Genomic DNA, 6,438 nt, shown 5'->3' with positions numbered 1-6,438 from the left:
CCGCTCCGTCCGCCTCCTCTCCGGTCTGTCCGCCGCCCGCTCCGTCCGCCTCCGCCCCGCTCCCCGCTCGGCCGCCGCCCGCTCCCCGATGGCGCCGAAGAAGACGCCGAAGGGCAAGTCCGGTTTCTTCGGCATGAGGGCGAAGCCCTCCGGGAACTTCGGACTGGAGTTCTCCGACGCCGGGCATCGTCGGTGGCTCGGCACGTACCCCACCGCCAATGAGGCCGCGCGTGCCTACGGCGTGGCGGTGTGGCGTGCCGAACGGCCGAAGACGGACCTAAACTTCCCGGAGGTCGAGTCCCAGGCGGTGGCGGAGTGGCTCGTGCCGCAGGGCATCCGGATGGAGGAGATGTCGGCTAAGAAGAGACCGGCGGTTGTTGTTGCTCCCGGCGAGAGCGACGAGGCGGCGATGGCTTGGTTTGCGCGATTTGCAATTTGCTGCAAAGTCATCTCTAATGAAATGCTATTTGCTGCAAATTTAGAGGTAACACATACCAGAAGTCCAACCACAACCACAACCAGAGATAACATATCGTGGCAAGCGGATATCAAAAGAACATGATCCACAGTCAGAGGCTCGGGATAGACCAAATGCAGCGACCGTTAACAAATCTAAATTCAGTGTTTACAACAACCACTTATATATATTTGGACGTACATAGAAATTAGATATTTCCTAATTATTTGCATAACGAAAAACATACCGGCTACAAGAGAATGAAAGACTAACCTATTGATGAGGACAACAGTACATACCATTCCATCATGATGTTGCCATCTCTCACACTTGATGATTACATCTTGTTATTTCTAACATGTACACCATCGGACGATTGCTTTATTAGAAATATATTTACACAATATGATCAGAGCAACATCAAGGAGTCGGATGCTGGTGCACAGATTCTCCTCAAATTCCACACGCAACCATTGTAGAGAAGAACGACATATTTTTCTTAGGTTATTTTTGATCGAGCTCCTACGGAAAAATTCAAAGAAATCATGAGGAGCATGGAGCCAAGCAAACTAATCAGAGTAAATCATGAGAGGAGAAGCCTCTCAACCTACTACGGGGAATCGAGTCAACATTAATTCGTGTAAGAATTAAACCGTAATGTAGATCAACAACCCAGTAGTTAATAGAATAACCCTGACATTAGGAGTAGAGATACACCCAAATAGCTATATAATTTTCCTGATTTCCATACTATTTAGATTTTGAATGCGAATAAAGGAATTGCTTACAATACAAAATATATGTGCAGACGTGCTTTATGGAGCAAACAGTCTAGGTGGTCGCTAGCTAGAGATTATCCCATGCCAATAATTCATCAGTGTGTGACATGACCGTGCGTTGCCACGGGCCTTCTGTTGTATAAAACTTAGTGAATTTTTGGCCCATTTCAACAACATAGCCTGAACACCCTTGTCGATGAATTCTTTTTGAATATCGTAATCCATCTTCATCTCTCTGATACTCTGCAAAAACAAATATATATAGAAACACACCTTTTGTATTATCATGCACAAGAAATATATAAAGAATAATTATGTGTATGCATCTCTTCTGATTGTTAAAACAAGACAATTTTTCAGTCCGGTCCTTCATAAAGCTTTGTCAATCGGCATTTTCAAAGCATCATTGGAAGCCATTAGTTTTCATCTCTGATCTCAAAAGTGGACATGTATAAACAATATTAAAATAAAAATAAGGTCATATTTTTTTGAGGGGATAAATAAGCTCACATATAATATATACTAGTAGAATGCCCGTGCGTTGCTACGGGCTATAATGTATATAAATGAATCAAATAAATGATTAAGGTCACCTCTATGGTCGAAGCTCATTTCTTCCTCGTACGTCCGGGCATGTTCGGACTTCAAATGGGCGCCCAACGGTCTCAAAACTCAACCGACTGGACAGTCCGGGCTAAACCCGGGCATGGGCAGCCCGGCCCGACGACCCGGGCCGGGCCAGGTCGGGCTTGACATTCAGGCCAGGCTCGGGCTTTGTTTTGCAGCCCGAAAGATAATTCGGGCCAGGCTCGAGCTTCAATTTTTCTGTATTTCAGGCCGGGCTTTCGGGCTTCGGGCCGGGCTTGCACGTGCGCGTACTAAAAAACAGCATTCGGGCCGGGCTTTCGGGCTTCGGGCTTGATTTTGGGCCGGGCTCGGGCTTGAAAACAGGGAGTATTTTAGGCTTCGGGCTGGGCTTGGGCTTGAGAAATGAAGGTCGGGCTTTTACAAGCCCGGCCCGAAACCCGGCCCGGCCCGACGTTTGCCCGGGTTTAGTACAGGCTGCCCCAAATCCATCTCATATATGGGGAGCAATGTCGTTGTCCGAACTATCCGCCATGTTATTTCCAACACGCGGTCCCAACACAACACAAAACCCCACACCATGAGGCACCCTTCCCTCATGTCGGACCCTCTCTCCTTCCAGCTCAGTTTCCCACCATAGCCTAATATTTCTCGCTGGAGCCCTCTACTTTATAACCGGATGAGACTCACCTCACTTTCGTCCTGGCGCCCTCTTCCCTTCATACCATACTTCCCCACGGACCACCAAGGAGGAGTGCCCCCACCAACCGCTTGCTCTCCGCCATGATCCCCTCCTCCCGTGTTCGTGCCGATCCACCACGACCATCAAGGCGGAGGAGGCGTGCGCCGCCCATGACGACCCCAAGCAAAGAAGGCAAATTCGATGTCTCATGAGGCATTGCCATGTTGTAACATACAGTTGAATGTCATGCATTACCACAAAACAAAAATATGATGGCTGTTGTTGGGGATGCAACTAATACGCCACCGCGTCTGTTATTAACTATTAAAACAACAAACTAATGCATTTACCCTTCTATCCTAAAAAATATATTGTATGACCTGATCAAAAAAATATGACTGCCTTATCCAATTTGCCACTTTTTCTTAAGTAGGGAAAAATATTCCGCTCACATTCGTAACTGAACAAATCAACCACAGCCTCCAACCCGCTCACTCTCAACTCTCACTCCTATCACAAAATCCACTAAAAAGAGATGTGAAGTATTTCTAAATCCCTGCCAAAAGAATATATATTACCAATAGTCCAGTACCGACCTTGTGAATTTGGTTTGTTATTCAAGTCATGGCCGCAACAACACTTTTTCTATTCTCTGTTCATTATGGAAATCAGCGTAAGTTGTGTTATCATCAGAAAAAGATCAGATTTCAAAGTTATTTATCCAATTATCTTTCATATTCGTATTGACATTGTGCAGTTTCCTTGCAAATGTGTATCTTTGGATGGCCTTTAACTAAGTACATTCATATATAATGCTCTAGCACCACGTTGGAAGTTATAGCAATGCTTCATAATTTGATATTGGCTTATGGCAAAGTATTACATCGCCAAATTATAACGACAATAATTTTATGAACCGAATTAGCAACATCAGTTTTAACAGCAGAGTAAGAACTTGTTATTAGCGAGTTTCAAATGAAAGAATAGTCAGGGTAGACATCAAGCGATGAACAAGCATAATATTTGTTCGTTTCCACTTGAAATTTGTCATATCAAGTGTCTTGCCTGCATCGATAAGACTTTTGGACTTCCTTCAGTACAAACATCAATACTCTGCATAAAGTAGCAGCAGTGATAAATGATAATCAACATTTAAAAGTTCCATAAAGGGACATGATGAAAGCTCACAAAACACTAACCTGATAGCAATTGTATCTGATGACAATATTATTGTGAGTGAAAAGAAAAAATATTAGTTATCGTTGTTTCTGTCTGCCTCCCCAACAAATGAAACCTGAGGAGTCATATTGAGTAAGAAGTTCGGCATTGACTGGGTACTGTTTGGATTGAAACCCAATTATAGGAGTCATGCCAAAAAAAACTGGTCGTTGCTTTCATTCTGCGTCCACGGACAGGCGAAACAGGGGCAGGGGAATCGTTCGCCAAAATATCTGCACGCACCATCTCTGGCGAGGTGGGCCTGGGTATAAACTAAATGGCCCCTCAGCTTTCCTGTTTAGATTTCTAAACTGGACCAATTGTTAACATACATTTGGATCATTATCATGCTCTTCACCATCGTCTTCTTGAGCACGAGATCTAATATATGGATTGAGGTAAAATATTTAATCGTCTTGCTGGGGCTGAAGGCGAGCGGCAAGAAGTGGGGGTTGAACTGTGGCTTGGAAGAGCACTATGTATAATTTGCATTTGATTCAATTGGAAATTTCATGGCTGTGGGTGAGAGTTTCCTCGTGTGATGTGACCCTTAAGAAAACATATAATTTCTTAGTGCTCCTAGAGAATCATAGGACATAATCAATGTATTAGTTAGCATAAGAGAAGAATCACTGCATCACAAATGTATCTACAGAGTACAGACTGACCTTGTGCCTCTCATTGACAAGGAGCTTGCAAGAAGACACAATTGAAACTGGTGCCCCCCACGACAATAACGTTCTTGGAGTTTGCAGCTGCTGCCGTGACATTCATCCTATTCTGTGAAAGAGAAAATTGGCAACGATGTTTAGGTTTGCCATCGCTGCATTCATGCTTATCTTTCATAGAAAGAAAACAGCAAAACAATTCCAAATCTCCGAATATCTGCTATTGTGGTGTTGTGCATGAAATTATTAGCCATCCCACTATGACCAGGGAGAGATATATACAGTACCTGGTGAGTTTATCAAGAAGGAATAGTAAAGTAAGTGAAACAAAACAAACTGAAAGGTTTCTTAAAGTTGAACAGGAAATAATGGACAAAGAAGCTTGAAGCCTTTTGAGCCGACTAAAATTAATTGAATATTTACCATTAGAAGTTGAAGGCAGATCTGAAATTTAGTGGGTGGTGGCAAGGAGAACAACTAATGATAAACTAAATCATATACATCACATCACGTTCAGCAATGTATCCTCACTATTGAGATTTTTATACTACAAAAATTTCCGAAATTGTTAAACATAGGATACAAACTAACAGATATGCTCCCGTACACGGCACACCCTCCCTTAAAAAAATCTATAACCGGGTCCTCCTTGTCCTATGGGTTGACTCCTATGTACTAATTGCTTCAGAATGCAATTACATGACATGGGGTGGGATACCACGTGCTATACCTTGTGGGGATATGTGAAAGCAGTCAAGAGTACCACAGAGGTGGCGCCGAGCGAATCAGCGGTAGAACGGGATGAACGATCAATTATTCAATTCAGAGATTGCCGCCTCGTTCGTCAGGACACACTGTGAATCTGGAGCACATGCAGGGGTTGAGGCCTCCAGGCGATTCGGGCCATGACGTGTTGACGACAGGGGGTTGCGTCCTCCAAGGTATACCTTATATTAGCCTCGCCGTGTATGCTTCTTCACCACCGCGGACACTGCCGTTAGTTGGTGCACGACGCAGCAGTCAAGGTGATCGCCAGGGCGGCCTGGCTCCTTCGAATTCCTCTACCAGCCAGCGTCGCCCTGCTCCTGAGCCTCCCCTCCATGACCGCAATGCCAGTTCATTGCCCCCAGGCGCCATGAACGGTCGCAGCGTAGGCTCGCCGGATTGGCGGTGGTGGCCTAGAACATCTAGGGCTACTCCATGCGAGGGATCTCTGCGGTTTGACGGGCGAGTCGCTAGCATGGTGAACATCTAGGGCTACTCCATACTGAATGGCAGAGCAAACAAATTGAAGCAAGCATGCCTGAACCAAACAGAGGTGGACTCCATCGATCAACCAGACAATTATCGCAATGATCGGATGGATTGACTGGAGAGATGGATGTATGGACGCAAGATGTACCTCGAGCATGCGCCAGATGGAGGGGTCGACGACTCGACGGCCTTGACAGCGCCGTTGTTCCACTCGGAGCGGCGCTCCTCGGCGTCGAGGAACTTCATGCGCACCTGCACGCCGGGTGCCCAGGCGCCGATCAGCGCGTCCTCCACCTCCTGCTTGGGCACGACGAACTCCCCGGCGCCCTGGCGCGGGTAGTAGGTGACGGTGAAGAGCGTGCCCTCTGCCGCGAGCCGCACGGCCTCGTCCACCTCCTCGGGCGGGACCCGCGCGCGCGTTGCGTGGCCGGCGCTCGGCGCCCTCGGACGCCTGCTGGGAGACGGCGGGGTACCTGGGCGCGCGGCGGATCCCGGCGAGCAGCTCCCCGTCGGCGCGACGCATGAAGACGACGGCGTCCCCGGCCATGAGCAGCTTGGCGTTGACTAAAATGGCATGATTTGGAACAAAGGCGCTGGGTGTTTCCTTACTTTGACGGTGGTTCGAGGGGATCGTGCGAGGGGATGAAAGAACTTACATTTGGTGGGAGGGGGCATCGATGGGGCACCAATGAGGTACATAGGAAAGGTAAGAATCGATGCGTTAGGAAAGTTAGGATTTTGAATTGATTTTCATGAAAATAGGGTTTTAATGTTTGTAATGTGATTTCTGTACCT

General features: G+C 46.6%; 1 long non-coding RNA gene across 16 annotated transcripts in view; it reads right to left on the bottom strand.

Moving 5' to 3' along the window:
• Window positions 1-6,438, bottom strand: part of LOC119354759 — a 25,757-nt gene that overhangs the window by 6,866 nt on the left and 12,453 nt on the right. For 14 of the 16 annotated variants that reach the window (XR_005171223.1, XR_005171221.1, XR_005171220.1 and 11 more), the window contains one exon: window positions 757-4,501. This is a non-coding gene — a long non-coding RNA (uncharacterized LOC119354759). The remainder of the gene's footprint in view (window positions 1-756; window positions 4,502-6,438) is intronic. The other 2 variants (XR_005171209.1, XR_005171210.1) reach the window with 2 other exon arrangements.

This window comes from Triticum dicoccoides, chromosome 2A (genome assembly GCF_002162155.2).
Source record: "Triticum dicoccoides isolate Atlit2015 ecotype Zavitan chromosome 2A, WEW_v2.0, whole genome shotgun sequence".
NCBI lineage: Eukaryota > Viridiplantae > Streptophyta > Magnoliopsida > Poales > Poaceae > Triticum > Triticum dicoccoides.
Note: the sequence above shows the minus strand (reverse complement) of the source record. Positions and strands in the feature narration are given on the sequence as shown.